The sequence below is a fragment of the Botryllus schlosseri genome, chromosome 5 (assembly GCF_051294905.1).
Source record: "Botryllus schlosseri isolate E-star chromosome 5, Bs_hap1, whole genome shotgun sequence".
Classification (NCBI taxonomy): Eukaryota; Metazoa; Chordata; class Ascidiacea; order Stolidobranchia; family Styelidae; genus Botryllus; species Botryllus schlosseri.
The window spans coordinates 26,547,819-26,559,695 of NC_137240.1; the positions used below are offsets into that span (position 1 = coordinate 26,547,819).

Consider the following 11,877-nt stretch of genomic DNA (forward strand, 5'->3'; position numbering starts at 1 on the left):
GGACCCCTTGCTTCGCGGCCAGGAGTCAGCGGCAGGTATTGGGAGAGTCCGTGAGCTCATCAATTTTTCTGTCATATATTATTATATTAATTACAAATACACAAAAACACATTATAATAATTTCCAATATTCGCAACGAGCATCTTTCTTCCGTCATCATGTAATCCTGCCTTTATCGAACCCCAGTCCGTCCATTGACATTAATCCATGAATACACTAAATTATCTATTACTGTCTGTGTAATTCACCAATAAGCGTAACGTCGTCCGTTGATACGTAATCGGGCGCCCCAGCATCAGTTTATTGGACAGCATTGAAGGCAGCTCGTTGAGTGAGTTGCGTCAGTATTCCGCATATGTCTACTCTGCGTGCCGACTTTAGCACGATGACAGCAGTTATGTAAGTAACTCTTCTACCAGAGTTCGTCAATGTAGTCAAAGTTGATCTGGACGAGGAGTCGAGCATTTACTCGCAGAATGACTGCATTCAAAATTGCAAGATACATCTTAGCGACTAACGCAAATAGACTAACGACGAGAGCAGTGACGTTAGTCATAAGGTAGAGGTATTGTAACATGAAAATGTGAATTCATTATGGTAGCACGAGTTAACAAATATGTGCCACCCACACGTCTCTCAAAACTACATGATTACATCGATGACATCGGCAAAAACGTATCGGGACATTAATAACGCCTATATATTTCTCGTCGATCACTTGGTTTCTGACATATCCTACATACGCTCAGAACCGTAACCGCTGCACCCTAAATCAACCAATTGGGGGGAGGCGAGCTCGAAGGAGGCCTAAAGTTATATCTCGAAATAACATCAATTATTGAGTATTTTTGGATATTTTATTCGTGGTGTTTGTCGACTACTATGGTCATTTACACCAGGCCTGTATCGTTATTTTTGATTCCGTAACTGCCGACTGGTTGCGCGGCCCACTTCTAGGCTTTTTGTCGGACACCGCTTACGCGGAACAGCATGCTTGTCCGTAATGAGAATTACCGAGTCATGAGAAAAACCGAGAAAAACCTTGAACGAAGAGGGTTGCCCTCGTGCTGACCGAAAACTTCGAAATATATGCAATACATACAAGTTTAATTGTCAATAGGCACCTAAATGGCTGGCGCCAAATGTTCCTGTCCTGTCAATCTGAATCCCACAAGACAAATGGCATCCCGTGGGGTAAAATTATTTGGCAGTGAAGAAATACCAATTTGAAATCGTATGAGTCTTTTAGTTTAGTACGTTTGGGCGATTTCAGTATCTTTTGACACAGCAGACAGGAGGCCACGAAATAACATCATGTAATTAATTCATTATACCAACGGGTTCATCCGAAGATGTCTAATTACTATTTACGGCCCTACGTTTTCCAAGACTCCTCACCAATCTCCAGGTCTGTGGAGTCGGTAAATTTTACCACCGACTCCAAATCCAACTCCCTAATCTTTAAACGCACCGACTCCGACTATTTTGCTCTCAGAACTCCGACTCCGACTCCAACAGCACTACAATTTTACTTCGAAAATTATATGTCACGGTGATGGTTTAATGACTTTCATATAACCATTAAACATATGCAGACATATTATTCACGATTGCATGCAAAATTGTTTCATTGTGTAATAGCCCGAAATCAATGTTCCCTCTAATTTTTCAAGAGTCTGCGCAAACACGCCAACTCACTGCGCAGGCCCTCGGACAACAGTGCGCAACCACCCTCACATAGGGTGATAAAACTAACTACTGGGGGGCTACGCCCCCCAGACCCCCCTACGGTTCTAGGCTTCTTCCGGTACTTATCATGTACATTGGGTGCCCATTTAGTAGTAGCGTCCCTAAACGCGCAAAGCGCGAAAAAATTTGTAATTCATGATTGCATCGGCCAATATGATCGGGAATTGTATATATATTGCTGTCAATTTTTATCCTCTCCCTGCTCACATAATCAGATTTACCGGTGGAGCTGATCCAGTGAGGTGTGTTGGAATAGATAGGCCCTCTAAATATTAATAAAACATCTTCGGGCATACCCGTTGATATAATGACTTCGTTACATGATGCTATTTCGTGACCCCCTGTCTGCCATGTCAAAAGATATTGAAATCGCCAAGACGTACTAAAGTAAAAGACGTAGACCTACACGATTTCAAAGTGGTATTTCTTAACTGGAAAATAATGTTCCCTCGATATGGCATTGTCTTGTTGTGGGACTCGGATCGCCAGGACAGGAACATTCGGCGCCAACCATTTAGACGCCCATGGACATGGACAATTACAGATATATTTGTATATATCGAAGTTTTCGGTCAGCACCGGAGCAGTCTTTTTCGCCCAAGGTTTTCTCGCTGCTGATCATTCTGGCGGACTTCTTGGATTCGCATGTTACATAGCCTTGGCGCGGTAATGGCCGACGCCCAACTGCCCATTTCTATAAATCATGCCTAATTTTTGTTGGGAAAGGGTACCCAATAATCAGATATCTTACAATAATAAAACGCGCGTAGCGCGAAAAAAAAATTCCTGAAAAATTTCAAAAAATACACCATGATTTGTATTAATTCTCGAAATAATTTTGGACCCCCTTCGAGCTCAGCCCCTCCAATTGGGGGTTTGGGGTGCGAAAGTTACGGTCCTGAGTAAATCTTACGCGATGTTCATGCCATGCGGAGAAGACTATCATTCGTTAGTTTCTCGCAGATTAACTTCGAGCTTGCCCATTGTTATTATAACTTTGTTAAACCATGTTATTTCGCCATTCCCAGAAAATAATGCGCTATTGAAATGATATCGCTCACGTGTACGAGGCCATACTAAAAAAAATCTTCCTTGAGGCGCAGGTGATTGTGAACTCTCATTTCTTTACGGAGCGCAATAGTTATCTTTGCGGGGCGCACTTGTACCTCGGTTTCAGACTTCAGTGATAACACTATTTGGCCCTGGCAATGTTCCATCTTAATTTTCACGAATCTGCGCGCCTGCGTGGTTCATTGGACAACAGTGCGCAACAACTATAAAAAAAAACATCATTTCTGATTTTTTTGTGCGCAGCGTAGATTTTCTGTGCGCAGAGACCGTTTCAGCACTGCGCATTTGCGCACGTGCGCAGCTTAGAGGGAACATTGCCCGAAATACTCACGGTGCAACTAACATGGAACTATTTATTTCGAAATATCCTTCCTTTTTTCATATGTTAGAAGTTATTCTCCAATATGTATGAATCATTCAAGCATATATATCCCATCCAGTATATTGGATCTGGCATAAGAACAATAAAAGTGTAGCTCTTGTGCATGACTCAGCAATTCAAACATAGTTTTACAAATGTTCTCACTATACATTTTGTTGACGACAAGCAGACATTATCTCACTACTAATAATAAACGGTGGTCACTATGGTCTGACATGAAATTCAGGGATTAGTCAAATTGCATATGTCTACATGCTCTCAGTCACGTATTCCGACTATAGGCCAGAAATCGGGAACCTTTTTCGACAAAAGAGTCATATTGGTCCAATATTTTCAATTGTAATTCCCAAAGAGCCATACGACGATGTCAAACAATTATGACGCGACAGTCAAATGTCCCAGGCGTCATGGAGGCATTATATGGAAGTTCACTACATACATTTGAGGTTTTGACATCGTCACCCGCACTAATCAAGCCGGTTGTTGCCAACCATCTTGTATATGATTGAAATAGAATGAAAATAGTTTTCTCATCAACAATTAGAGCATCTTTGCACTGTATCTCATGGCTGTACAGGTGGTTAGTGTATTACATCACACCAATTTGATTCAACTTCTATCCTCCATTTCGGATGATAATTATAAACTGAGATTATACAGTTAATTACATGGTTTAGCAGTTCCACGTATGCGAGAGCGATATGATGTATTTTGCATGTTCGTTCAACTCATGGCCAACAACATGGTCCTTCGATTCAGAATAAATGGTTACTCAATCTGTATCTCATACCGCTAGAAACATGCGCGATACACAGAAATACCCAGTATATAAGTAATAAACATGTACGTAATCACCTGACATAAAGATGAGATCATGTGAAAAGCTTAATCACCACAATCACCATAATATATATTGCATGGGGCGTTTACGACTTCGAAGGGGGCGCTAGCTACAGATTGGGTGATATGGGGGCGCTGAAATAAGAAGGGACGGTGAGAAAAGAAAGAAGGGGGGTATGGACGATGAGAAACTGTTTGGAACAATCCGTAAATTATTAGCTCTCTCTGTGGACTAAAGTCATATTTTTGAATATGTAATCACGTCGTTCGCGGTCGTACAATGAGCATTCTATCGAATCGTCACCAACGGTTTCCGCAGAAGTTCATTGTTATGCAACATTCAGTTTTTTAATTAACTAAACGATCAATCTGCCAGCAAATAGAACAGTTATTCAGTGAGACTTATCGAGCGCAAATTAAGAGCAGACATCAAAGCGCATGTCCGTACAGCGAGGATGATGAAGTTTTAAACACTTATCGCACCACAACGTAGTATGATGATTTGGAAGAGAAATTCACTTGCAATATTATTGATCAATAATAGTGGCTGTCCTAGAATTCTTACAAAAATGTGAGTCTGACATAACGTACGTAACGTCAATCGGGCTGCCGATAAATTGAACCAACACAAAAAGTCTACGCGATAATGTGGTGACTGATCAATGAACCAGACAACTTCTGGTCGGGATTAGGAGGGGTTAGGGGGCGTTGTGTCGAATTTTTTTGGCAAATACTGATCTAGCGTCTTTGTTATTAGGTCCAGTTTCCAACTCTATGATACACATGATCAAGGAGCCTTTGTAAAGTATTCTGAATAATGTTATATTGTATTGGGTGAGAAATTTGTTTATGAGGAGGAATCTAGTAATTTTGGTTGTATACGCAGGCTGTTGAGTTTCACGTGAAGAATTTAAGACTTACCGGAGTTGTTATCAAAGGTGGTCAGTAAGGAGGTATTATACTTCTACTTCTAATTCAAGTAGATTTTGCCTATTTACACTACTTCGTCAAGTGATTATGTTTTAGACTACTTCTACTTCAACTTAACAGCCTTCAGTTTTTTTAGACAAAACCCGGTCTGGAAAACTTAATTTATTACTGGCTTGGAAATTGCTACTTATACTTCTACTCGAGTAGAAATCTATGACGTAACTATATTTCTATACTTGAACACCAGCGATGAGCACTTTGATCTCCTCTGGTTGTAACCAAGTCACAAGGTTTCGAGTCAAAGTCAATTCGTGTCAAGTCCGAGTTCAAATCGAAGTGAAAAGGGTCGAGTCCGAATCATAGTGTTGAGACTCGAGTCCGAATCCATAATGTTTACCGTTCATTATCAAATTCAAGTCAGGTTCATGTCACTTTTTTGAAACTCTTTGGTGATATTGAAGTCATCGCATTGATAATTGAATCATTTTTCTCACTCTTAACATGTTTATCTGAACAGCTTAAAGACAGTCCCTGGCCTTATTTTTCAATTATCGATCCTAATACGCGAGACGGAAATCATATCATACAGAGTCGTATGATTTGGTCAAATCATGCGCAATGACTCGAGTACAAGTCCAGTCAACACAAAGTGACTCAAGTCGAGTCTCCATTTTTTAAAATACGACTTGAGAGTCAAATCGAGTCATGACTCAAATCTAAACAACCCCGAACCCTACCTACAATATACAGCATGATGAAAAGTGTGGTAAGCGATGACACAATTTATCGGTGAAGTTCATATGATTATAATAATAATAATAAAAATATTATTATTATTATTATTAATATTAATAATAATAATAATAATAATTATTAATATAATAATAAAAAGGAAATGTTTCCCGCAAAGTAAAAAATAAAATAAAAAAAATAGAACTGGAGCACCAAACAAAACTGCAGTCAACAGAAAAAGTGACAATGTTGCAAGAGGAATTAAAAATGAGAATATGCGCCAAAGCACAACGATTGAAACGATATAAAAAACGAGAAACACAATATCGCCAAAACTTGTTATTTACGCGCAAACCTGGCCAATTTTTCTGAATGATGAAACAAACGTCAAACCACAAAATTACCAGTAGCAAAATTCCAGCCACTGCAGATCTGGAATCATTTTGGAAGAAAATATGGGAAACCGAAAAATTGCACAACTCAAATGCAACTTGGATACAAGACCTCCACACTGACCACCTACAAACACCAGAACAACAATGGTCAGAAATCACAAAACAAGAAATCAAGGAGGCCTAAAAAGTTCACTGAACTGGAAAGCAGCTGGTCCTAACCAGATCAAAAACTTTTGGCTAAAAAAACTAACTGCAACACATAATTACCTAGCGGCGACCTACAATGAGTTTTTATCCTCAACCAACTCGCACGAGATCCCAGCCTGGTTCACACAAGGGATCACCTATCTTATTCCAAAAAATGAAAACACCAGGGACCCCAAGAACTACAGGCCGATAACATGCCTGACAACCATGTACAAAACACTGACCAAAATCCTGGCAAAACGAAGCTACAAACACCTAGAAAACCTTCTTCCGCCTGAGCAGAAAGGATGCAAGGAAGGTGCCCTTGGCTGTAAGGACCACCTGCTCCTTGACAAAACCATTCTTGAAAACTGCAAGAGGAGACACACTAACCTCAGCATGGCATGGATAGACTACAAAAAAGCTTACGATTCAGTCCCTCACACATGGATACTGAAAACAATGCGTATGTACAAAATGAATCCGATCATCATCAGATTTATTGAAGATTCAATGAAAAATTGGCATACCAAACTGTTGATCAAACATGACCAAGGCGAAACAGAAACCTGTACAATTCAGATACGGAATGGTATCTTTCAAGGCGACTCATTCTCACCACTTCTATTCTCCCTCAGTTTAGCTCCACTCAGTGAGTTGCTGAGAAAAAATGAAACAGGATACGTGATGAAAAAAGCAGCAAACTCTGAAGGTCAAAAGATTCATCACCTTTTGTTCATGGATGATCTGAAACTGTACGCGAAATCCGATGCAGACCTGAATAACCAAATGAAAATTGTTCATGAGTTTTCGGAAGATATAAAAATGAAATTTGGCTTGGATAAATGCTCAAAACTTACCATACGACGTGGAAGAGTCTCCAGCACTGGCGACATGAACTTCAAACTGGGTGAAACCATAACAGAATTGAATGCCGAAGATCACTATAAATATCTAGGGATCTGTGAAAGCGACAACATTAAACATGCTGCAATGAAATCAAGTCTAAAAAAGGAATACATTAGCAGGCTCAAGTCAATTCTCAAAACTGAACTCAATTCCAAAAACAAAATCAATGCCATAAACAGTCTTGCAGTGCCTGTCTTGAGATATAGCTTTGGTGTGGTGAACTGGCGCAAAGATGAAATTGAAAAATTGGATACAAAGACGAGAAAATTGATGACAATGCACCACATGCATCACCCAAAATCTGATACACAAAGACTGTACATCCCCAGAAAAAAGGTGGTCGAGGACTACAAGAAATTGAACAAACTTTCAAAACAGAAATCATCGGCTTGTCACAGTACATCAACAACAGCGAAAACATCTACGGAGCTTGTGCACGATCTGCCCTAAGTCAACGGTATTTCGGTCCCGGCGCTCAGGCAAAATCCGCCGTATCATAAACGGAAAATTATGAATGGGCACACTGCTTTTAACCGTGTGGAAATTACATTATCCTGTCTGCTTTTAAGGCAGAAATGGGAAATAAAGGTGTTAATACTACTTTAGTAGTTCTATAAAATCGAGCCCCGTGAATTTATGTTATTTATTACAAATTCCGATGTAATTTATCACAAATACCGATATAAAATATGTGAATATGTTTGCAGGCGAACTATAATGTGACACAATTAGGAAAGGGATTGATAAACGAGTCGGTATAGAAGCGGGAAAAACCGTGGCATTACGGTTATTATAACCAAACGATCATCAATTGGGGACCCGTAATTCTAGGATTTAGTTACGCTGATGAATGCATAGCAACTATGGCTAACTGGCGCTATCTAAAATTCGGACCGTTGTGTATGTTTTGAGATATCACGGATTATTATCAAAATCTACGGACTGTAACGATGCAACACAAAAGGTTTATATGAATCTTTTTATTTGTTGAAACCCAAATTGAAATTAAATTGAGGTTGATGACATCATAAACTAGAAAACACATCACCAAGTTAAATGCCCGTGTGATGCGATGAGGAAGTTAGCTGAATTTAAATACCGGAAGCTTGGACATATGGCCAGATGTTGATCGTCACACATTAAATATAGGACGTTAGTCGCCGTCATTATTGTATTAGCGCGGATCTAAACAGGACGGTGATTCCAGACCTTTTTGGATTCGAGAAATAGGATAGTGTTAGCGGATATCAGAAGTATATAGTCGGATCTTAAAATGCAAATGTAATGATAACAAATGAACCGTATTTTGCCAGTAGAAGCATCATGCGGGCAAGATTAGTTGTATTGATTGTAAAGATGTTGTTGACAAGTGTCAGAATGTAGTAAAAAGTGGAAGATTTGAAATTGAGCATATTTCGGAAATGAATAAAATATGTCTTTATAGTACTAGGAGCTCATAATGGATAAGGATCGAGTATCTAGATATAGGCTAATCAAAAATAATATTTTCCAAAAGTGTATAGTTGTAGTAAGCAGTCTTGACGCATTGTATTAATGTTTGAATGTCATTTTGTTAGAAAAAATCCATGTTGAGCTGAGATATCGAAATAACATAATGCTTGTGAACCGAGTTATTAGACTCTGTTTTATGGTGTCTTTATATGACCCTTTTAAAGCAATAGTATCAATTTGTGTCAAGCAATAGTGGCCACTCGTCCTGTATCATTATTCCCAATTTGTAAACACTTATGTATAGCCTGTAATACATTGTATTTCGTATTTCTTGACTTTCTTATTTGCACTCCAAAGATTAGATTGAAGATGAGACACGGTAATTGAAAAGTGTATGGCGTAATTTAATGTTTGAACTGTAAATTCTTGTGTGCCTTAACATCCGTAATATACCAATATAGGAACAATCATGTCTTTAAAAATGAGGATGACATATATCTGTTGGCGATAGCCGTATAGATTATGGATTGGTGTTTGTGTATACTGTACAGCTTTCGTTGAAGTTGAAACTAACTGCCACGGCGGCCCATAAGAAGCCTTTAAGCACACGTGTGTTGTTGCTAAACAACAGAGGTGTGATTGCCCACCTTATAAGGAAACATTATCTAATGTTCTCTGGGAATAATGTCAGTATTGTAGCCCAGAAAATAATTACGACAGAGTACATAGGGCCTTAGGCAGATAACTTCTTGAAGAAGGTCATTAACAAAATTAGGTGCTCGTTTTGGTCAACTAACTGCCGATAGGTGATTAGTGAAAACCACCCTACATACAACCCAAATCTGACACGCTCGTTATGCGTAACAAAGGTGTCTGAAGCGAATGCGAAGGATTAGCGTATGGAGGCTAATCCCGGTTTATCTGTAATTGTTATGTACAATACATGCAAATATTAAGTTGCTTTATAATGATGGCTCCACCATTTTCGGTGTCTGCGAACTTTTACAGTGAAAAGGCGTTACAGTGAATTGGCGATATATCTACTGCGTATGTATTATACATTATGCGCCATATTATATCCACACCACATTGCGTCACCCCAGAAAAAACGGCTATTAAAGTGATTACGTATATATGTGTAAGTAATTATTGCATTTTTGGGATCAATGTATATAGAAAATTGTGTGATTTTGTGTGAATTATTTAGTATGCGTTATAACTAGTCCACGCACTAGCGACTAGGACCCCTACACTTGAGTGAGGTTAGACGGTTATAAAACCAAGACAAGTTGCTTGTGAGAACCGTCATAAAACTAGATAAGTACCCTAGATTATACAAATACACAAAAAATCTTGATCAGCCTTAAACGATAATATGAAGAGGTAACAGGCCCTTCACCAGAATGCTTTGGCCCTGTGTCAATTATAAATACATGAAATAGACTATAGGATATGTGGAATTGCTGTTGAAATATGGTCTTGATCGCATATGTGTTGAATTGTATGATTTTAGAAGGCTGTAGTAACAATTGGATGCATTTTACGAATGTTTGTTGCTATGGTAACATTGCTACTTGAATGTAAAGTCTAATATTGGAGTATTTGGTTGTATTAAGGTACCAAGGTCAAGTGCGTACCAATATGCTATCTAAGACTGGACCCCAAGGTCATTGAAAGTTCAAGACACTTCGAAGGCTGCACTTCCAGCAACAGTGATTTACCAAATTGAATTACAAGCAAAAGAACCAGGCAAAACAATATCTTCCTTCTAACAAGACTGAAGGCAAGATCTTTCTACTAACACAAATGGAGGCACCCACTACGGAATTGTAATTCAAGGCGCCTGGTAATCATTGTTGCTTCTGGAAGATTCGTCTTCAGAAGAGAGTGGACTTTCACATATTTCTGAAGAGTGGGGAGGTGAGCGGTAATCAATCATGAAGTTATTTTGGCTACGAAAACATAAAGAGGACACTCGCACCCTTCGCAAAAACACCCAACTGATGGAGACCACTCAACAACGACAGCTAACGACTCGGGCTAATAAAGGTCAGGTGACAGCACGTGTCCAGCATCAAGCAAAATTCGTGAAAAAGGTGACGTCTATTCTACACAAGACGGCAAAACTATTCAAAAAAGCCAGAAGAGACGTCAAACAAGCGAGAAATTATTTGACTACCGTCCGGAAAGTGAGTACCAAAAATACTGCCGATTCGCTTGAACCAGTCTTAAGGAGCCAAGCAAAATCTGGAGTGGCCAGGAGTGAAATCATAGACCGGGTTTCAAATCTGTTAGAAATGCAGACGCTGACAAAAGTCGATCCAGCGGCATCTCTTCCGGAGTATGGGTCCATTCAGTCGTCGCCCGGAGTCACAGAAGATATGAAGTTGGAATCTGGAAATCACCCGACACCACGGTCAATGACAGAAAGAGTGTCGCTCAATGCGAACGCAAATCATCACATTGTACAGGGGACTTTCTTAACGCCCCTCGATCGAGAGAAGGTGCCACAGGTATTATTACCTTCTCAGCGTCCAAAAATGATCGATAAAAAACAATTTATTACTGCGGAAGAAGCAATATTGATATCACCCAGTAATAGGCTGCTTATTTGGTTCATGATAGCTGTTTTCCGATACATGTTACATGTCGATACAGTTGCTGATAGTATTTTAGAAAATGTCGTAGGCCTACATTGTCCACTGCTGATGCCCATGAAGTCGATATAAAGGCGCATCAACAATTATTATCTTCAATTCTATTTAGTTTGCCCGGATAACTTGATTAGATAGAGGAAATAAATTTTACGCTGGTCAAAGTAGTCAGCGTTGATACTCAAGTAGAAGTAGGGACAACGTTGTATATGTCTGCATGTATAAAAAAAAAACTATTTGAGTAGTACTCTGGAATAGTAGACTATTTCCCGATTGGACAGCTATGATTTGACTAAGCTACAAAATTGAAGTTTTGGCAGATAATTATCCGATCGTAGAGGAAATTAGCTTTATACGCGGGTAATTGGCTACATCGACAATATTAGGTATAGGTGGATCGTCACAGGTCGAGTCATTGATATATATAGAAATTGATGGGGTTTCAATTCCTTTTGCGTGTGGTAATGTCCCGTTAAATATTATTGGATATCATTGGATAGACAAGGTTATACCGCTGCCTTCAATTGATACGGTGTTAAAGAGCCCGTCAATTGCAAGTCACGAGCTGGCTCAGTCC

At 39.3% G+C, this 11,877-nt stretch overlaps 2 protein-coding genes and 1 long non-coding RNA gene across 6 annotated transcripts in view; 1 reads left to right on the forward strand and 2 right to left on the reverse strand.

Annotated features, from left to right (window-relative positions):
* The window catches only part of LOC145439887 (uncharacterized), a 131,922-nt gene that overhangs the window by 114,634 nt on the left and 5,411 nt on the right, over positions 1-11,877 (reverse strand). The window lies entirely within an intron of this gene.
* LOC145439551 (uncharacterized) lies at positions 6,768-7,613 on the reverse strand. Its single transcript, XR_013915267.1, has 2 exons — positions 7,015-7,613; positions 6,768-6,945 (listed from the first exon to the last, which is right to left on the reverse strand). It is a non-coding gene; the product is annotated as an uncharacterized LOC145439551 (long non-coding RNA).
* The window catches only part of LOC145439890 (retinoic acid receptor beta-like), a 214,023-nt gene continuing 212,384 nt past the window's right edge, over positions 10,239-11,877 (forward strand). For 2 of the 4 annotated variants that reach the window (XM_080317548.1, XM_080317542.1), the window contains exon 1: positions 10,239-10,262. The gene's annotated coding sequence lies outside the window, so the exon portion shown is untranslated. The remainder of the gene's footprint in view (positions 10,263-11,877) is intronic. The other 2 variants (XM_080317541.1, XM_080317544.1) reach the window with 2 other exon arrangements.